This window comes from Chiloscyllium plagiosum, chromosome 30 (genome assembly GCF_004010195.1).
Source record: "Chiloscyllium plagiosum isolate BGI_BamShark_2017 chromosome 30, ASM401019v2, whole genome shotgun sequence".
Classification (NCBI taxonomy): Eukaryota; Metazoa; Chordata; class Chondrichthyes; order Orectolobiformes; family Hemiscylliidae; genus Chiloscyllium; species Chiloscyllium plagiosum.
Genome location: NC_057739.1, coordinates 27,320,757 through 27,343,368, shown reverse-complemented (window position 1 = coordinate 27,343,368; position 22,612 = coordinate 27,320,757). Strand labels below are relative to the sequence as shown.

The following is a 22,612-nucleotide window of genomic DNA, read 5'->3' as shown; positions in this document are numbered from 1 at the left end:
CTCGCGCTCTCTCTGTCTCGCGCTCTCGCTTGCTCGCTCGCTCTCTCTCGCTCGCTCTCTCACTCTCGCGCTCTCTTGCTCTCGCTCTCTCGCGCGCGCTCTCTCTCTCTCCTCTCTCCCCCTTCTCTCTCTTTTTTTTGCTCAAAATGCAGACAATCAATGAAATATGTTGTAAATTCCTCCTTTGCAAATAGAACCAGTTTGGGATACAGACAGTCTCTAACTTCACACCTTTAATTCATTGTCTGAGTTGTGATGTCACTTTAGTTTATAAAACCTTAAGTTGTCTTAACAATGTGACTTGAAACAAGTTCTGCGATTTACATATTCATGAGCCAAAATCTGCAGCCTATTCTAAAAGATGAAAGACTTAATAGCAATCTAGGTTTGTTTTATTATATCATTACAGCATCATGCAACTGAAATATTTTGCTATAAATTCTGTGTCTTATGATCCTGTTTCACAGCTACCTGATGAAGGAACAGCGCTCTGAAAGCTTGTGCTTCCAAATAAGCCTGTTGTGGATTATTACCGGGTGTTGTGTGGTTTTTAACAGGAAAATATGCATTGTGGCTGCGAAACAAAGAAACTTCTGCTCCGAAATTTCAGGAGAGCAGAAAGAACCTGTATGAGGCTCTGCAAAGAATGCAAGATGTAGGGCGATCCAAACAAGTCAAAGATTTATATCTATGCTGATCAACACAATTAACCCCTGAAAATTGTCTGTGTTCATTCCTCAGCTACTCAGTCTACCAGTACTTGAGAACCGGTCTCTCCTGATGGGCTGGAATGTTACCAACCTGTGCATGGCTGAGTACTTTAAGTAAGTGCTTAATCACTCCGCTTTAAATAAAACAACAGGTGTGGACACACTTCCAGTGAACCTCATGTCAAAGTGTTATGGAGGTTGACAAATCCATCATTTCTCTGTCATCAAATAAAGTACCAGATGTAGTTGTAATCCCGCGAGAAATTACAAATCTGTGAAGCTCCAAATTAGGCATCATCCTCACGCAATTACATCACAGAATGTGGTCCCAATAAATCTTTCTGTCGGAGATTGAGCGGTGCCATGATCATTTGTAAAAAAAAGGAAAAAGACATCAGATTTGTGTGAAGACAGTAGAGCAGACTTGCTCTTTGTGATAGCTGGTCAACTGAAACAGCAGAGGCACTTGCAACATGATCATAATCCTTTGGCAAATATAAGTGAAATGCCAAAAACTAAAGATATGATTCCTTTATGCATTTGTTCACCTGACAAAGACCTTTGATTCAGTAAATAGAGAGGCCTTGTGAAAAGTCTCGACCTAACTTGGAAGGTGCTGATAAAGCTGTAAATCTGATGCAGCAATTTCCCAATGTAATAATTGCCAGTCACTACTTCACTCTACTTGGTGGAATCAGAAGTCTGTCATGGCTCCTGTGCTCTTTAGTACATTCTTTGCTACTGTGCTTTCTGGGGCATTTGATTTAAATGCTGGTAGAAGAAATGTCCAATTCAGAACAAGTAGCAGTCTTTTCAAACTGAGATGAGGGAATTCTTAACTAAAGTATCATACATGGTGCTGTTTGCCAATGACTCAGTGTGACATGAAGACAGAGTATGGCCTTCAAAGGATCACGAGCTGACTTTCAAAGCCAGCTGATGATTATGCACTAACTCTTCAGCCCAAGGAAGCCAAAAATACTCCTCCAATTGACATCAAATTCTAAGTATATTCCATTTACTATAACAATCAATGACAGACCCAGGATTATTTCACCTATCTTGGAAACACAATTACCAGAAATATTGACAGTGAGAATTGCCAGAGTAAGCTTAGCATTTTTCCTTTTGTACAAGGTGGCACTGCTGCCTCACAGCACCACGGACCCTGGTACGATTCTGTCTGTCTGTGTGGAGTTTGCACCTTCTCCCAGTGTCTGCATGGGTTTCCTGCAGGTGCTCCAGTTTCCTCCCACAGTCCAAAGATGTGCAAGTTAGGTAAATTGGCCAAGCTAAATTGTCCATGGTGTTCAGGGTTGTGTAGGTTAGGTGCATTAAACAAGGGAAATGTAGACTAATAGGGTAGGGGAATGGGTCTGGGTGGCATACTCTTTTGGATGGTTGGTATGGACATGTTGGGCCAATTGGCCTGTTTGCACACTGTAGAGATTCTGTGAAGACACTCAAGTGGAAATGCATCAAATTTGCAGCTAAGCTGTTGTCATCTCCACCCCTCTGTATGCCTGAGTGACATGAGCCACCCACTCTGGATATATTAAAGGATAATGGATAAGGTTCCACTTGATGTGTGTTGTAAATATCTAATTCATATGTTTGCATTTTTAATTCTTAGGAACTTAAATTTAACAGTAGCTACTGGGATAAGGGTAGTTGAAGCATGTGGAAACCTGTTACGCTTAAAAGGTCGGGGTAACATTGCTTTAAGAAGTTAACAGCTAGAAAGAGAGGATTGGAAACAGTTGTACTTGCTGAGCTGGAGATACTGCTTGTAGTAATGATGGTCCGAAGAAGTGGTTTGTTTTGGCAGCTGAGTTTTAGCAAAATTAGTTAAAAACATTCAGTGAACTCTGGTAGACTACAAAATACACTTTAACAGATTAAATAACTTGTAAATGAGTGATACATAGCCTGATCTGGGCTCCTTAGCCTGATTTTTAACTTATGTTGTAATAAAGATGCTTGGAGATTAAAAGAGTACTCTAGTTTAAAGTTACCTGGGTGTTTGGTAGCTGAAAGATGTTAGTTGCAGAATGGAACTGAGAGAATGTTCAATATACCTGGCTCCAGGTAGCATAAGTGCTTCTGTTGGCAGACTCCAGGTGATTAGCACTTGGGTGAAGTCCCATGGAGTGGTGGCTTCATGCCATTGAGAAATTCCGGGGTGAAGATAGGCCACAGTTAGTTTTTGCTTGTAGCTTCTCCTGGCAGGTGATCTGTTGTCCTGATGTGCTGTCTTGTGCCATCCTCTCTCAACCACTGTAACTTCTATGTGAATACTGACATCTAGCACCTAATGACATCTATGCCACTACCTTTTCTACTGCCCTTCACTTTGCCTGCTGGAAGAGATCTCTATAGCTTTCATCTGTAGTCAAATGGCTGAAATACTGGCATTTTCTTATCGAGATGTCACTTTTGCTCTTGCAGTCTTAGGTTCTTCTGTATTTGTCTTGCAGGTTGTACATGGAATTTTTAAACACGTTTAGCATCCATGTTTTTAAAATCTTCCATTTTATTTCATAGATCTTATTCTCAGAATAGGGGGCAGATGGCGGATCAACAGATGGTGGTGAATCTTTGGAATTCTCTGCCCCAGAGGACTGTGGAAGCTCAGTCATTGAATATTTTCAAGACTGGGATTGATAGATTTCTCCTTTTCTAAACCATCAATGGATATGGCAATTGTACAGGAAAATGATGTTGAGCTTGAAGATCATCTAAGATATCATTGAATGACAGATTTGCCTCAAATGGCTGAATGACCAATGCCTGACCTTTTTCTCATGTGCCTGTTGTCCTGGACTTTGAGGAATATGGAGAAGCGGATAGAATCTTTAGTTTGTTGTTAATACATCCTTTATTTTCACGAAATTACTTCTATCCATATCTATTTTCTAATTTGCTCATCACATCTGCCATCTTCTGTTATCATTTATTCTAAATTAACAAATTTATCTACTTATTACAGTGTAACCCACTTCGATCATCTGCTGCAGATCAGAAACAAAACTAGAAGATGGTGGAAAAGCTCAGCAGGTCTGGCAGCATCTGTGAAGGTTCTGAGGAAGGGGCACCAGACCCGAAAGGTTAACCCGGATTCCTCTTTACAGATGTTTCCAGACCTGAGTTTTTCCAGCAACTTCTGGTTTTGTTTCAATCTTCACTCAAGTTTCTTTTAATGTATTCCTACTAACTATCACTGTTTTTGACTTTTGTGTTTCTACTTCTTCCAAACTGTAAACTCCTAGATTTTACTTGATCTGGATACTTTATGGGACTGTTGTGTTTCTGTAATTAGTGCCATTATACTGCAGGTTTAGTTCTTGCCTCCAGTTGTTAGACCTGGAAGTACACCTGATTCTCTGAATGTTTGCTCTGTGCACAGTTTGAAATGTTTTGGCAACAGTACGCAGCCTTGTCTTACTTGAGAATTGCCTGATTGCCCCTCTTTTATCCTGATGCTCACTTTTTGACCCAGTACAGGCTCTGTATAAATCATACTTCTTGACTGCCTACGTCATATTTGAGCAACACTTCTATTACCTTTTTGATCATAAATACAATTACATTTTTTTCATAGTCTAGGGGGCCATCCGCTTTGGCTGATTTGAGGTATGGAATATTTCTAGTCATGTAAATTTGGGAAGGAGAAGTCCTTCCTCAATAAAAGACACCAACAAATTTACAAAAGAATTGACCAGAACTCCATGAGGCATCAGTTTATGAGCCCATTACATTCAATTAAAGGTAATTTCTTGAACAGCACTTTGGAACGCAAGGCTTTTGTATCTGGTGGGGAAAGCTTTACAACTGTAGGTCATAGATCTTGCTTTGATGTACTAGGATTTGTCGTGGTAAGATGGTTAGAATTTGGTTATATGAATCAAAAGCTTTACTTCTTGGGAAGTAAGAAACATTAGAGATGGATTGGGTACGCTAGTAAATAATGTACAAGAGATTAGTTAAAGGTTATTGGATAATCTCTGAGCAATCACGATTAAGATCGAAAGGAAGCCTTTTGATGTGGTGGCCAGTACAAGTTTATGCCTCAAGATTCCAGTGACCAGGAAATAGAAGTATTTCATGATGACATTGTGAAGTATTAAGATTATGTTAACTGATTTGGCAAATGTAATAGGCAATATAAATGGAATTATGGTGAAGGAACATCAAGAATATATCAATCGGTTATGGCCTTGGAGTGAAAGCTGACAGAAGAGAGACTGATACAGGTTTAACAAGAAAGTGATCTGAGTTGGCAAATACTTTTTTTTAAGCAACCTATAAGAAGTTCTATGAATGGATTCTTCCCAGTATAATATGTTTAGAAATCAAACAGATGAAATGATGATGAAACTGTTTTAGAAATTACATAAAGAATGTGCATGCATATTCTGGCAGTTCATTATCGTCTTGAGGTAAAAGTTGAATTGAGACTGAGAATATTGGAAAAGAGAGTAAAAGTGTGACCATTTTGACCTTGAAATGTTGAAGGATGAAAACATAAGAAGTATTCACTTTTAGATCAAAAATAATGTCTTGGGGTGAGGAATCAGAACAAAATGAGTTTTCAGAGCAATACCTGTGAAAGGAAAGCAAATGGAGGGGGAAGAAAAGTGAGAAAACAACATCTTACCAAGGACATATTACCAAAATGGGGATTAAAGACTCTGAAGGTTGAATGACAGGTGAGATACTATCAGTAATGATAGATAGGAGAAAGAAAAGAAGCATGCTGACGTATAATGCGCTTGGTATTTACTTTACACTTGCATGTAGGCAGGAGAAAGAGAAATACGCTACATGAATGATGCAGTATTGGAGCTGAAAATAAATTACAAATTGAGTGTCATGCATCAGAAAATGAGATCTTTGACAGATAAAATAAAGGATACCAGATGGTGGATGCCTAAAACAAAGATGTTTGAAAATATCATTTGAAAGGGATGCAGTAACAAAAGGTGGTCTGAGTATATAAGTATATGGTGACCAAATCAAGGAACACGTCAAGATATGAAAGCAAATGATGGACAAAACATTATATCAGTTAATTAATGCCTTGAAATTGAGAATAATAAAAGCATACTGGTGCTGTAGAGCCATTGTTGGAGATGGACATTGAAGTTCCCCACGCAGAGTATGTTCTTGCTACCCTCAGTGCTTCCTCCTAGTGGTGTTCAGCTTGAAGTACTGATTCATCAGCTGAGAGGTGCAGTATGTGGTTATCAGCAGGAGGTTTTCCTTGCCAATGTTAGCTTCTTTGTTGGAGCAGCACACCCAGGCAGGTGGGAAGTGTTCCATCACACTTCTGATTTGTGCCTTGTAGATGGTGGCCAGGCTTTGGGAGTTTTAATTCACTGGCGGTACATGGGTCCTGGCCAGCATTTATTGTCCATTTTTAGTGCCCTGGAGTAGGCAGTGGTGAACTGCCTTGAATTACTGCGCTGTGGATGTCTAAGGATCTTGGGTGAATTTCTGCATTGCATATCATAAATAGTATATACTGCTGCTACTACGGAATAGATGTTTGTGGATGTGGTGACTGTCTAGCAGACAGCTTTGTCCTGAATGGTGGCAAGCTTCTTGAGTGTTGTTGGAATAGCATTTATCTAATGGCAAGTATGGAATATTCCAATACAATCCACACTTGTGCTTTTATAGATGGTGATTAGGCTTTGGGGAGTCTGGAAGTGAGAAACTTGTTGTATTATTCCTAGTCTGTGACTTCCTGTTGTAGCCGCTGTGTTTCTATAGTGAGTTCAGTTGAGTTTTTGGTCAGTGGTAACCTCTAGAATGTTGATAGTAACGTACAGCCTAATGTCAAGAGCTATCCCTCTCTCAACTCACCTCTGGAATTCAGTTCTTTTCTTTATTTGACCATACTTGAGCCATGAGATCAGGAACTGATTGGCCCCAGCAGATCCTTACCTGAGCGTTGGTGAGCAGTTTATTGTAAGTAAGTGCTATTTTAGCACTGTTAGTGACACCTTTATCATTTTATTGGTGATTGAGTAGATGGGTCATTAAGTGGATTTTGTCCTTTTTTTTGTATACAGGACATGCATGGGAAATTGGTCACTTGTTGTGAAGATGGCTGTGGTGTAGCTGTATGATTTTGTGAGGGAAATCATGCCTTACAAATTTGATTGAGTTTTTGAGGAAGTAACCAAGAAGATTGAGAGCAGAGCGGTAGACATTGTTTACTTGTAATTATGTAAAGTCTTCGACAAGGTTCCACACGGCAGACTAATTAGTAAAGTTAGATCACATGGGATTTGGGGTGAGTTTGCCTATTAGATACAAAATTGGCTTGACAGTAGGGGGGCACAGTGATGGTAGAGGGTTGTTTTTCAGACCGGAAACCTGTGACTAGTTGTGTTCTACAGGGATCTGTGCTGGGTCCACTTTGTCATTTATACAAATGATTAAGATGAGAATATAGAAAGCATGGTTAGTGAGTTTGCAGATGACACCAAGATTGGTAGTATCGTGGATGGTGAAGAAGGTTATCTAAGATTACAGAGAAATCTTGTTTATTTGATATAATCGGCTGAAAAGTTGCAATTGAAGTTTAATTTGGATAAATGTGAGGTATTATATTTTGGTTAAAACAAACAAAGGCAAAACTTCTACAACACTGCCCAAGGCCCCATTTTTAATTGTATAACAGAGACCTAGGGGTTCAGATGCATAACTGTTTGAAGTTTGCATCACATGGATTGTGTGGTTAAGAAGGCATTGCATTATATTGAGGTTGTACATGATATTGGTGAGGTCGCTTCTGGAATAGTGTGTCCAGTTCTGGTCACCCAGTTATAGGAAGGGTATTATTAAGCTGGAGAGGTTTCAGAAGAGATTTACCAGGATGTTACTGGGAATGGAGGCTTCAAGTTATAAGGAGAGGCTGGATAAGCTGGGACTTTTTTCACTGGAGCATAGAGGTTCAGAGGTGACCTTTTATAGAGGATTATAGGTAAGGTATGAGGGGTATAGATAAGGTGACTGACAGGTATTTTTTTCTTGATGTTTGGGGGATTTCAAGACTGGGGGGCATATTTCTAAGATGAGAGCAGACCGATTTTAAAAAAAAATGACTGGGGCAATTTTTAACAGCGTGCTTAATGTGTGGAATTAACTTCCAGAGGAAATGTGAATGTGGGTACATTTACCACGTTTAAAAGACATTTGGATAATTATGTGAATAGGAAAGGTTTGGAGGGATATGGGCCAGGTGCAGGCAGGTGGGACTGGCTTAGTTTGGGATTATGTTTGGCATGAACTCATTGGACCAAAAGGTCTGTTTCTGCGATGTATGACTCCATGGCACTGTGTACTGGAACAGCTCGGCCAGGGGCACAAACGTTCAGTAGTATTGCTGGAGTTTTGTCACGGCCAAGTTTTTTGATTACCCAGTGCCTCTGACTGTTCGCTGATATCATGTGGAATGAATTGAATTGAAGGCTTGCACAGTAATGGTGGGTGTTCAACAATTTGCAAATGCTTCAGTCTTAACTTTTGCACTGATGTCTGGGTCCCCCCATTATTTGAGGATGAGAGTATTTTGGAGCCTCCTCACCTAGTAAGTTGTTTAATTGTCCACCACAATTCTTGAATAGATGTGGCAGGACCGTAGAACGAACTTACTTCTGCTCTGTTGGTTATGCAGGAGCTTAACTTCGCTTATATTGTTTAGCGCACGAGTAATCCTACTTTGTGGCTTCGCTAGGTTGACAGTTTGCTTTTAGATATGCCTGTCCTGCTTCTGGTGTGCCTTCCTGCATGCATTGCCGAATCAGGGCTTATCCCCTGGCTTGATGGTAATGGTAAAATAGGGTCATATGCCAGCTATGAGTTTGCAGATTGTGTTGGAGTACGATTCTGTTTATGATTCTGTTGCGGCTGTCGGCTCATGAATGCCCAATCTTGTGTCACTGGATCTATTTGAAGTAAATCTCATTTAGCTTGGTGATAGTGCCATGCAAAAGTAATGTGGTTAACTCTTAAATGCCCTCTGAAGTGTCCAAGGAAACCACTCAGTCACAACAATTGCTAGAAAATCTCAAAAAGGGAATGAAAGCAGACGGACCATCTGGCATCGACCATGGCATCAGAAACAACAATGGCAAGCATAGCTCTGCTGACTTTGCAAAGATTTGCGTACTAATACCTTGGGGCTTGTGCTAAAATTGGGAGTTTTGTGTCATGGACTAATCAAACAACAGCCTGACCTAGTCATTCTCTTGGAATCTTACCTTACAGACAATACCTTCGAAACCACCATCATTCTTGATAATACAGCTGATTATCATTTAGCGTCCACCCCTTAGCTGATGAATGCTGCATGTTGAATAGCACTTGGAGGAAGCATAGGGTGGAAAAGGTGTAGAATGTACTCTGCTGTGGAGATTTCCACATACTCCGTTAAGAGTGGCTCAGCAGCACCAGTGCAGACCGAGCTGGTCGAGAACTGAAGGACATAGCTACTGGACTGGGTTTGCGGCAGATGGTGAGAAAACCGACGGAAAGACATATTTGACCTCATGCTTGCCAATCCAACTGCCACAGACGCATCTGTCCATGACAGTATTGTTGAGAGTGGTTTATGGATAACCAAAACTGATATTTACTTAATTAACCACAAATTGGTATGTGCAATCATGTACTTAAATTAAGTTGCCAGGTTTACAGGTATGAATTTGGAATTTGTCTATAAGTTAGTGTCAGAAATTTGACAGTACCCAAGATAGAAAGCCACTGATTCCATCCAAATTCCAAAAGATTGTCATAGAATTCATTGAAGCAAAAAGTCCAAACCAAAGTTGGGAAATGATAAAAATAATATGGTCAAATTGCAAATTCATGCCTGCAAACTTCTCAATCTCCTAATCTAAACCCAATTTTAATGAATCTATTTGTAGTTAATTTAATAAATTGTCAGTTTTGGTTATTTGTAGAATCAAGTGAATGTGACTCCTGACCATGCTTATCACAAGGGCAACTAGGAACAGGAAATAAATGCTGGCCCAGCTAGTGATGCCCATGTCTAATGAGTGATTAAAAACAAGACACCATTCTAATATTGCAAATTATTAATTGCTAATGATGATTCATTTTAAGATCATTCATTTTAATGACTAGTTGTGTCTGTATAAAGTTGTGTCATCAAAGGCTTAAAATAAAATGTAACCTGTAATGTACAGATAAGAAAATATAAGGGTATCTCAAAATTGATTTGTACTGTTGTTTTTTGTGTTGCAATTACCGGCTATTGGAAAGATTTGAGGTCAGTAGTACACTAAGATTTTGGCCTTGCTTAGTAGGCTATGTGTCATATATAAGTTCAAGGAACAGAATCAGAATTGTTGTGATGTATGTATTTTTGTGGCTATGGTGATTTCTTTTTAAAATTTTATTTTTGAGGCCTACCTTTTATAATTAATGGATTTTTGTATACATGGACCCTGATGTGAGTACTGTACGAGTAGTATTTTGGTGTATGATACAAGGTGTGTTTTGGGTACTACTCAAAAGTTGCTGAATTTCTTTTCAATTTATAAAATAAGTTGTTTTGGGTTTTAATGGAATTGTGGAGTATTTTGGGATCAATAGGATTATATTTCTAAATCTTTATCTGTTTATATCACAAATTTAATGTGATTTATATGCTTATCCTTGTTTCTTTTGTTGTAAACTTCTATTTTATTGTTAAAATAAAACCCGCACTATTAAATGCTGTGTTTCAGTGAGAGATCACTGTTAAAACCAAACCAAACCAAACCAAAGGAAAATCTGTCAAGCCAAGTTTCAGTCTGGGATCTCACTTGTCAGGTGTTAATATCAGCTTGGATAATGAAAATACACAGAAGGATCACACACAACCCATCGGTCTCTTGGAAAGAGCTGTCCAAATAATCCCACTTCCTTGCTCTTTGCACAGAGCAATTTTCTCTCCTCTTTTCATTTGTATATCAGCTTTTCTTTTGAAAGTTACAATTGAATTTGATTCACTTTCAGGATCTATACTCAAGATCATATCACGTTTTTTTAATGAGATAGCTTTTCTCCTCTGATTCTTAGGACACTTATTTTAAATCCAGTCTTCTAGTTGCTGACCTTGCTGTTGCCAGTTTCTCCTTATGTATGCTGATTCAGTGTTATGGATGATTTTACTTTGAAATTCCTCCATGAATAAACTTCAGTTGAGGAGCAGTATTCAAATATTATTTGCATTGATAGCTTTTTGAAAAAAAAAATCATTTTGGGAGCTTTGCTGGCTGGATTAGCATTTATGGCCCATCCCTTGAGAAGGTGGTAATAGTTGCTTTCTTGAACTGCTGTAGTTCATTTGGTGTAGGTACACCCACAGTGCTGTAAAAGAGGGTGTTCTAGGATTTTCAGCAGCAATAAAGGAATAGTCATATATTCAAAGTCAGGATGATGAGTGGCTTGAAAAGGAACTTGCATGTGATGACTTACTGTGCCTCTGCTGCCATAGAGTCATGCAGCATGGAAACTGACCGTTCGGTCCAATTTGTCTGTGTCAACCAGACATCCTAATCTGACCTAGTCCCATTTGTCTGCATTTGGCCCATATCTGTCTAAATCCTTTCTGTTCATATACTCATCCAGATGCCTTTTAAATGTTGCAATTGTACCAGCCTCCATCACTTCCTCTGGCAGCTCATTCTGTATACCTCTTGGGTCTTTTTCAAATCTTTCCACTCCTACCTATAACCTATACCATCTTAGGAAAAAGACCTTGGCTATTTACCCTATCCATGCTCTTCATTTTATAAACCTCAAAGGTCATTCCTCAGCCTTTTGAAGCTCCAGAGAGAAAAGCTCCACCCAATTCAGCCTCTCCCTTTCACTCCCAACCCTTCAGTCCCAGCAACACCCTAGTAAATCTTCCCTTGTGTTTTGAGTTGGTTGTGCATTTGGAACTTGCCAACTAAAGAGCCTTGGAAAATTTTTGCAATCTGTCTTGAAGTTGATGTGTACTGCTGCTATTGTGTGTCAGTAGTGTAGAGTTGAAAATTTCTAAATGTAATACCAATCAAGTGGCTGTTTTTATCCTGGATGGTGACATATGTCTTAAGTGTTGTTGGAACTTCACTCATCCAGTCAAGTGGGGAGTAACACCCTCCTGACTTGTTCCTTGAAGATGTGGATAGGCTTTGGAAAGTCAGGAGCTGACTTCCTTGCTGCAGGATTCCTAGCTCTGACCTGTGGCTGCAGCAACAGTACTTATAACTAGTCCAATTTGGTTTCTGGTCAATGGGCAGCCCTAGGATGTTGGTAATGGAGGGTTCAGTAATGGTAATGTCATTAAATTTCAAGGGTGATGGTTAGGTTCTCACTTTCTGGAGAAGGTCATTGAAAGTTACTTGTCAGTCAAAACCTGGACATTGTTGAAGTCTTGCTGCATTTGGACATGACATGGACATGTTCAGTACCTGAGGAGGTATGAATGGCACTTGATAATTGTAGCATCCCTATTTCTGTCCTTATGATAGAGGGAAGGTCATTGAGGAGAACCATTTGAGCTCAGGACACTTGCCTGAGGAACTCCTGCACTGATGTCCTGCAGCAGTGATGACTGACCTTTTAACAACTACACCATCTTCCTTTATGTTTGGTATAATTCCAGACAACAGATAGTTCCAACACCCCCTTCAATTCCCATTGACTCAAGTTTGTTAGAAGTCGTTGAGTCTGGAGTTCTGTCAAATGAGCTCTTAATGTTTAGGGCATTCACTTTCACCTCTCCTCTGGAGTTCAGCTGTTTTGACCCAATTTGAATCAAGACAGCAATGAGGTAGAACCAAAATGGAGCATTAACGAAAAGTTTATTGCTAAGCAGGTGCTGTTTGACTGGACTATTGACGAAAGAGTATCGACAAAGGGCACCTCAATAAGCCTGCTGTTGTTGGCTTTGAAATTCACTTATGTGACAAACCAGATGGTGTAAATGATTACTATATGCCCTGCTTCCCTGACCAAATGAATCAGTCACTTAACTACAATGTATTTAAACTTATTCAGAACTGTGAATACTACATTTGACTTGAAACCTATGTGTAAAGTCCTTTTTTGGGGGGGGTCAGCAAAGTGCCAGATGTGTTTACAACAAATTACCATGTTTGAATCTTCAAGCAAAAGTTTTATGAAACTTTCTGGTGAATTTTGTATTTGCATGATTTATGGAGTCTATAAGTATGTTGCAGAATGTAAACATCTCTGGTAGTTTTTAAAAGGCTTGGATGCACATATTCTTTCGGAGTATAGGCTGGAGAATTGTGAACACAAATGTCTTCATGCTGCAAGCTTGGTTATTCCAACTTGGATGTTTTTGTGAAATCAAGTACTAGGTCACCCTAGTTTCAGCAGTTACAGTACATCGAGTCCACACCAAATTTCTGAAGAGCAGCACACTCAGACAAACCCTATCTTTGTAATCCTGCATTTTCAATGGCTAATCAAATTAACATAGGCATCTTTAGACTATGGATGGAAACTGGAGTACCCAGAGGAAACCCACACAAACACGGAGAATGTGCAAACTCCACACAGACAGTCACCCAAGGGTGGAATCGAACCCGGGTCCCTGTTGCTGTGAGGCAGTACTGTTCATCACTGAGTCACCTTGCCGCCCTGTTTATTTGTCACAGGACCTTTGTCAGCAAAATGTTAATTAATTGCCAATAAATGTGCTTAAAAAGAAAAACTCTGGTTTGTAGAATTTCTTTATGTCCTAATGTCAATTTAAACTGTGATGGTCAATGTGGAATCTGTTAACGATTGTCCTGTGTGGAATGTTTTCCTTTTGCATTCCTTCAATTATATTTGCTTTAACTTGTACTACTGCTGCACTCTGTTTATCATGAAGCAATATATATTGCTGTCAAGGTAATGGTGAGTTTAATGGAAGTTAGGCAATTATATTTTAGTTGGGCAATTGCAGGTAGATGTGTGATTAAACACGATTTCATGCATTGAACAGCGTAAGTTCCTTTACCTACCTGAGTAGTACAAAGTAAACCTTCCATTGTAAGTTAAAAGTCAAGTCATTTCATTCATCACCTCTACTTTCTCTCCTTTGTTCTTTTGTCCATCATTATTGAGTTACTTCATGTGTTCCAGTCCTATGTTACCTCATCATTCTTTGTTTGACATTATTTGGAGATGCCAGTGTTGGACTGGGGTGTACAAAGTTAAAAATCACACAACACCAGGTTATAGTCCAACAGGTTTAATTGGAAGCACACTAGCTTTCGGAGTGATGCTCCTTCATCAGATGGTAGTGCACTGATGAAGGAACATCGCTCCGAAAGCTAGTGTGCTTCCAATTAAACCTGTTGGACTATAACCTGGTGTTGTGTGATTTTTAACTTTGTTTGACATTGATCACCAGGGCCTGGAGATACGATGTAAACAATGCATACATATGAGAGGCAGCAACAAAGAAAGAGAGCTCAATACTAGAGAGGAATAATTGTGTGAACAATCAATGATTAAGGAAAGAGGGAATGGTTTGTTGGCAAAGGACAATCAGCCATTGTTAAAGTGATTAGGAACCAAGACAAACAGACGCCAGGGTACAGAGTGAAAGAGGCAAAAATTAGATATATTTGTTTCGTCAAGCTCAATGCCATAGAAAATCTATGAACTTTCTAAAATTAAAGTTACAATATAGTGCAAGAGATTAATTTTTTTAAAAAGTTCTAAGTGTTATGCTGTCTAACTAAGATAGTACTAACCTAATATTTCCATTAATAACAATAATTCAATGAAAATAAATAACTAGCATTAAAATAATGACATTGGGAAATTATAACTTTTTTTAAAAAATCAGTGGCACAAACAGACAGTTTTGCAAAAACTTTTAAGTGTTCATGTTTAGGTTCATTTAATCAATGTGAACTTCAATTTGTGTTCATTGTTCTTAACAATTTTGGTATTTTATGAAAATGTGAAGAAAAATTCTGTGTGAATGAATCAGTTGGGAGTAAGCATTGCATTCTGAGGCATTCTCATGCTCTCATCTCATGGGAAACATGCTATAATTATTTTAGCCCTCATTCTGACCAGGTCATGTTTGAAATAATTTAATTTTGTAGACATATATACAAGAACCAGCTGATTTGTGTTGGAAACGTTAGCAATGAAGGTATAGCTTGGGCCATCTTGTGGCACGGTGGTAGTGTCTCTACCTCAGTACCAAGAGACTCAGATTCAATTTCCATCTGCTGCAATTCCCATTTGTAATAACATCTCTGAACAGGTTGATTAGAAGATTTAGAAAACTAAATTTTAAAACAATGAAGGTATAGCTTGAAGGGTTCTTGTGATAGTGTCCCTGCCTCTGGACCAGGAGCCATGGGTTCAAGAAGATATGTATCAGGATAAGCTTTGCTTAGATGTTGAGTATGGCTAACAAAGTTACACAATCAGAGCAATGGCCATCTGAGATGCAAAATGATGAATACTTAAGGGAATGGTTCTAGGTGGCAAAGTATCAAACTTAATTAGGTCATGAAGCTGGATTTAATTTGACCCCTCTAGCAACAGATAAGAAGTGACATCTGGTAGTTACCTCTGCATTACTCAGCTCAAAACTCAAATTTCTTGGGGGTAGTTTTAACTGAGAACATATCGTATTTTTGATGCCCTAGTGGTATAACTTCCATTTGAACAACCATGCAAAAATTGGAGTGCAATTTATTCCACAAAATGGCTGCTCGGGAATAAAGTACTGGATGTATATGAAGATTAATTTTTAAGAGAATTGTACTGTAAGATTATTTTGAAGAGATTGGTTTTGACAGTTTTGAGTTTTCACTGATGTAACGTATATAAACGAAATGGCTTGTGGTGAAATTAGCTGTTTAAAAAGTCATGGAGTCATAGAGATGTACAGCACAGAAGCAGATCTATACTGATCAGATATTCTAACCAAATCTAGTCCCATTTGCCACCACTTGACCCATATCCCTCTAAACTCTTCCTATTCATGTACCCATCCAGATGCCTCCTTAAATCCTGCAATTGGACCAGCCTCCACTACTTCCTCTGGCAGCTCATTCCAAACACATACCACCCTCTGCATGAAAAGGGTGCCCCTTAGGTCTCTTTTTTTATATCTTTCCCCTCTCACCCTAAACCAATGCCTTCTATTTTTGGACTCCCCCACTCAAGAAAAAGACCTTGTCTGTTTACCCTATCCATGCCCCTCATGATTTTATAAGATCACCCCTCAGCCTCAGATGCTCCAGAGAAAACAGCCCCAGTTTGTTCAGCCTTTCCCTACAGCTCAAATCCTCCAACCCTGGCAACATCCATGTAAAACTTTTCTGAACCATTTCAAATTTCAAAACGACCTTCCAATAGGAGGGAGACCAGAATTGCACACAATATTCCAAAAGTGGCCTAACCATTGGCTTGTACAGCTGCAGCATGACCTAGCAACTCCTGTAGGCAATACTCAGACCAATAAAGAAAAGTATACCAAATGCTGCCTTCACTGTCCTATCTAACTGTGACCCCACTTTCAAGGAACTATGAACCTGCACTCCAAGGTCTCTTTGTTCAGCAACACTCCCCAGGACCTTTCAATCAATTGTATAAGTCCTGCTCTGATTTGCCTTTTCAAAATGCAGTGCCTATCATTTATCTACAGTAAACTCCATCTGCCACTCCTCAGCCCATTGGCTCATCTGATCAAGGTCCCATTGTACTCTGAGGTAACTGCTTCACTTTTCTAGGGTACACATGATCAGGTCCTGGGGATTTATCCACTAAGACCTCCAATCCCACCTCCTCTGTAATATGGACATTTTTTAAGATGTCACCATCTATTTCCCCACATTTGTACATATTCCAGGACCTTCTCCACAGTAAACACTGATGCAGAATGCATGTTTAGTATCTTCCCCCATCTCCTGCAGTTCTACACAAAAGCTGCCTTGCTGAGCTTTGAGGGGCCCTTCTCTTTCCCTGGTTACCCCTTTATCCTTAATGTATTTACAGAATCTCATTGGGTTCTCCTTAACCTTACTTGCCAAAGCTATCTCATGTCCCCTTTTTACTCTCCTGATTTCTCTGTTAAGTATACTCCTACTGCCTTTATACTCTTCTAAGGAATCATTCAAACTCTGCTGACATATATGCTTCATTCTTTTTCTTAACCAAAACCTAATTTCTCTACTCATTCAGCATCCCTAACAACTATTAGACTTGCCTTTTGTCCTAATAGGAATATATTGTCTCTGGACTTTTGTTACCCTATTTTTGAAGCTGTCCCTTTACCTGCGAACATTTGCCCCAATCATCTTTGAAAGTTCTTGCCTAATACCATCAGAATTGGCCGTCCTCCAATTTAGAACTTTAACTTTGATATCCAGTCTATCATTTTCCATCGCTATTTTAAAACTAATAGAATTATGATTACTGGCCCCAAATTCCTCCCCACTGACATCTGTCATTTGCCCTGCCTTATTTCCCAACAGTAAGTCAAGTTTTGTACCTTCTCTGGTACACTAAATCAAAAAATTGTCTTGTACACACTTAACAAATTCCTCTCCATCTAAACCCTTAACACTATGGCAGTCCCAGTCTATGTTTGGAAAGTTAAAATCCCCTACCATAACTACTTTATTATTCTTTCAGATAACTGAAATTTCCTTACACATTTGTTTCTCAATTTCGTGCTGACTATTGAGGGGTCTATAATACAATCCCAGTAAGGTGATCATTGCTTTCTTATTTTTCGGTTCCACCCAAGTAACTTTCCTGGATGTATTCCCAGGAATATCCACCCTCAGCACAGCTGTACTGCTATCCCTGATCAAAAACGCCACTCCCCCTCCTCTCTTGTCCCCCTTTCTATCCTTCCTATAGCATTTGGAACATCCCAGTCCTGTCTATCCCTGAGCCATGTCTCTGTTGTTGCTATGATATCCTAGTCTCGTGTTCCTAACAATGCCCTGAGTTTAACTGCCTTACCCTGTTGGGTCTCTTGCATTGAAATAAATGCAGTTTAATGTATCCGTCTTACCCTGTTCTCTGTTTTGTTCCTGTCTGCCCTGACTATTTGACTCTCCTCTTTTCCCAACTGTCCACGTTCAGATTGATCTTTATCCTCACTATCTCCCTGGATCCTACCTTGCCATATTTTTACTAGTTTAAGTCCTTCCAAACAGCTGCAGCAAATCTTCCCACCAGTATATTGGTTGCCTTTCCATTTCAGTGCAATCCGTCCTTCTTGTACGCTCTTGAACTTCACCATTGGCTTGATAGATAAATGCACTGATCAATACGTACTGTGTCTTAAAACCAGGAGGTATCAGATTGACAAAAGTTTGAATATCAAGTTGACATAATGGATGGCTCTGTGCCTGGGCTAAGTAGAAAACAAAAGTCTCCAGCGTGTAGTCAGAGCTGAAAATCTACTAGAAGTCCTTCTATTTATTTTCTGCCATTTAATTTAGAAGTTTGCATTTTTAGAGGATTGTGTTTCTAAGTCCAACCTCCTGGATGAGTGTATATCATTCCCACAATCAGTGAGAGAATCTGGGCATTGTAGCAGTAATGATTTATGTTTTCTAACTCTGAAAACTGAAAGATTTTGTTGGGTGCCACACTTTGTCCAAAGCTGGCAAAGCTACCAAGGTGTGCCAAGTGCCTCTGTCCTTAATTTAGATTTTTCCCCCATGGTATCGTGTGACTTGGTGTCCATGTATGGGATGGGGCCTTTACTCATTGCTGTCAATGGCCCAGATATCCCCACATCCCCTACTGATAATCCTGGGTGTGGGAATGCCACTTGAATGGAGTCAGCTGGTTTCACAAAACCACCCTCTTCTCAGTTGTTGAGGGGTTAATGCTGTAGGTGACAACATGGAGGAGGGGAATGGCTCAGTGGTGAACACTGGTTATGACAGTGATGACCTGGGTTTATGGCAGATGGTGGAATTTGAAGTCAATTTTTAAAAAAATCTGGTATTAAGAATCTACTGATAACAATGATAGTTTCAAGGTATGTCAGAAAAACCCACCTAGCTCACTAAATGTCAGGGTTAGGAAATATGCCATCTTCCCTGGTCTGGCCTTCTTCTGACTCCAGAGCCGCAGTAATGTGGATGTTTCTCAACTGCCCTCTGAAATGGCCTAGCAAGTCATTCAGTTGTATCCATCACTACAAAGTTTCAAAGAAATGAAATGGGTGGACCTCCTGGCATCAACCTATGCACTGGAAAAGACAATGGCAGAAACAACCCGTTGACCCTGCAAGAGGCTATTGGCAAAAATGGGAGAGCTGTCTCACTCATGGAATCATACCAATCAATGTTCCAGACATCACCATCTGTTCAATGTGGGCAAGTTCATACCTTCTGATCTCGTGCTCAATCTGTTAATTTTTTGTCCACTCACTTAACCTATCTGTATCCCTTTGCAAACTTCTGACCTCATCACAACTTATTTTCTTAACTATTTGCCATCGGTAAATTAGCAACCATATGTTCAGCCCCTTTATCCATATCATTAATATAAATTGTAAATAGTTGAAGCACAGCACTGATCCCTTTGTCACTCCCAACTGTCACATCTTGCTACTCTGAAAATGACCCATTTATGCCTACTGATCCTCTATTCACATTCTTATCTCATCTTCTGCACTATAACATCTTGACCCTTTTATTTTGCATAGTAACCATTGTCAGATGCATTTGCAAATCCAGGAAGTCTTAAATTCAGAGCATCTACAAGTTGCCCTTTATCCATATTATTTTTTACTTCCTCAAAAAAAACTCCAATAAATTATTTCAATATGATTTCTCTTCCAAAAAGCTGACTCTGTCTGGATGACATTCAACAGGAGTTGGGGAGTTGTCAGCTTTTAGTTCCCACACTGACTGAGGTTACCAAAAAGGACTTTCCTTTTCAATCTTGCCCCTTGCCCGAGACATGGTGATCCTCGAGTTAAACCACCACTAGTTGACTCTGAGCAGCCCTTTGGTCCAGCAGAACTATGGTAATTTTAACTTTAGTTCAGATTAGATTCCCTACAGTGTGGAAATAGGCCCTTCGGCCCAACCAGTCCACACTGATCCTCCGAAGAGTAACCCACCCGGACCCATTTCACTTTACCCTATGGGCAATTTAGCATGGCCAATTCACCTGACCTGCACATTTTTGGACTGTGGGAGGAAACCGGAGCACACGGAGAAAATCCACACAGACACAGGGAGAATGTGCAAACTCCACACAGACAGTCACCCGAGGTCGGAATCGAACCTGGTACCCTGGTGCTGTGAGGAGGCAGTGCTAACCACTGAGCCATCGTTCCAATAGTAATTTTCGCTGTACACTTTCCTGAGTTCCTTTGTTCTTTTTCGCCTTGTGATTATTATAATTTTTGGGATGTTATTTGTACCATTTACAATGCCGATAAATATAAAATATCCATTTAATTCTTTTGCCACTTTATTATTTCTCTCTCTCTCACTCTCTCACACACACACACACGCCATGATTTGGAGGAACTGGACTGGGGTGGACAAAGTTTTAAAAATCCCACACACTAGGTTATAGTCCAACAGGTTTATTTGGAAGCACTAGCTTTCGAAGGGCTGCTACTTCACGTGGTTGTGACGGACAGCTAGTGCTTCCAAATAAACCTGTTGGACTATATCTGGTGTTGTGTAATTTTTAACTTTGTCCAGAGGACTAGCAATTGCTTAATTTACTCCTACCCTTTTTCAACACCTGTAGAAACTTAGTATATGCTTTTGATTTTTAGTCACAGAGATGTACAGCACGGAAACAGACCCTTCAGTCCAACTCGTCCTTGCTGACCTGATATCCCAACCCAGTCTAGTCCCATATGCCAGCACTCAGCCCATATCCCTCCAAGCCCTTCCTATTCATATACCCATCCAGATGCTTTTTAAATGTTGTAATTGTACTAGTATCCACCACTTCCTCTGGCAGCTCATTCTACACATGCACCACCCTCTGTGTGAAAACATTGGCCCTTAGGTCTCTTTTATGTCTTTCCCCTCTCACCCTCTAGTTCTGGACTCCCCCACTAGATGTAATCACTTGAAGAATGGGACAGTGGATATGAAAGGATTGTATCCAGATGTAATCCAACAAGGGACAATTTTTCTCCCACTTCCTCCAACTCCATTGTAGTCCATGCTAGGCAAATGGAATCTTCAAGCCATGACCATACTTGGATCACTAGGTAGTTTGGAGCGAGAGGATTAAGTGACACTTCAGTTAACCTTCTTTTGTGTTTTAAGAAACTGTTTTTCTGTAGAGCATAGAAACTGAAGAGATGGTTAAGGTGCAAGATGTGTAAGTGGATTTCTTTCTCCATCCATGTCTTCAAGTTTGAACTCTTTTGTGATCCTGTCTATCCACATGCTGCAGTCAGACACTCATAAGGAACTCAACCCTACTCCAGAAGAATAGATAAATCAACTTCTTAATCTTCCAGTTGCCTTAGTGTTGAATAGAGGAATTCCTGTAGCCAGCTTCGACTCACCCAAGTCATCAACCAACAAGAACCGTTTCACTTTAATCTTCACTATGTTAAAATTATCCCATAATCTCCACTTTAATCTATTTCTGTATGTGTGAACCTGAGAGTATGTGTATGAAAGTTGGACCATTTTTAATATCTTAAATTGGATTGAGTATAATAAATACTACCCTTTTTTTTGAAAATCTCAAATGTCCGTTTATGTCCCTTATTAACTTCATTCAAATAGTTTGCACGTGCTAAATTATCAAACATATCCTTTCATTACAAGACCAGTTCAGTTAAATGAGCAGTGGGAAAAGGCAAGAGCCATTCATCCTCCCTTCTCTCCTGGTTGTAATATCATTGACACTCCAAGGTCAGTTCAATTTTAGAGAGTAATTGTCTGTTGAAAATGTGGGTCCTGAAGAGTCAGTGTAACACCAAGTTTTCGCATTGTGTCCATGTTCATCATTTGGTTTCTTGCTAACAACCTCAAATTATCCTCTTTCTTGGCACTGTATGTTATATGCACTGAGTTTGATGTGATCAGATCCCACCGTCTGTTCAGAACTCCCCATCTGTCTTCAGTCTGAAATCCCTTCGAGGTATCTGCATTTCCACCAATGCTAGTTTCATCTTTCACTTCATCTAATTTCTCCAGACTTATTCATTTTTTTGTCATTCTGTGTCCTTTATATCTTGGTCAATCTTCTGATTTGCCTTGGAATTATACGCTTTTAATTTCAATTTGTTATTTTCTTTAATTACCTTATTTAGTCACGGATGCTGTGTCTTTCCTTTTGGAGTCTTTCTTTCTTGCTGAAATGTATATTTTCAGTGTGTTCTGGAATATCTCCTTAAATGTCTGCCACTGCAACTCTGCTAACCTATCCCATAACCTTATTTCCCAGTTCACTTCCACCAGCTTTTTCAAAATGCCCTCCAAATTGTCCTTTTTATATATTTTGAAGCACTAGTGTTATAACCATTTTTTCCCCCTTCTAAGTGAATGCACTATGTTCTCCACCAGATACTTTATTTCTGAGGTCATAAAATCATAGAGATGTACAGCATGGAAACAGACCCTTCAGTCCAACCCGTCCATGCCGACCAGATATCACAACCCAATCTAGTTCCACCTGCCAGCACCCGGCCTATATCCCTCCAAACCCATCCTATTCATATACCCATCCAATGCCTCTTAAATGTTGCAATTTTACCAGCCTCCACCACATCCTCTGGCAGATCATTCCATATACGTACCACCCTCTGCTTGAAAAAGTTGCCCCTTAGGTCTCTTTTATATCTTTCCCCTCTCACCCTAAACCTATGCCCTCTAGTTCTGGACTCC

At 39.7% G+C, this 22,612-nt stretch overlaps 1 protein-coding gene across 6 annotated transcripts in view; it reads left to right on the top strand.

The window, feature by feature from the left end:
- LOC122564841 (nuclear receptor subfamily 6 group A member 1) overlaps positions 1–22,612 on the top strand; it is a 371,801-nt gene that overhangs the window by 12,480 nt on the left and 336,709 nt on the right. The window lies entirely within an intron of this gene.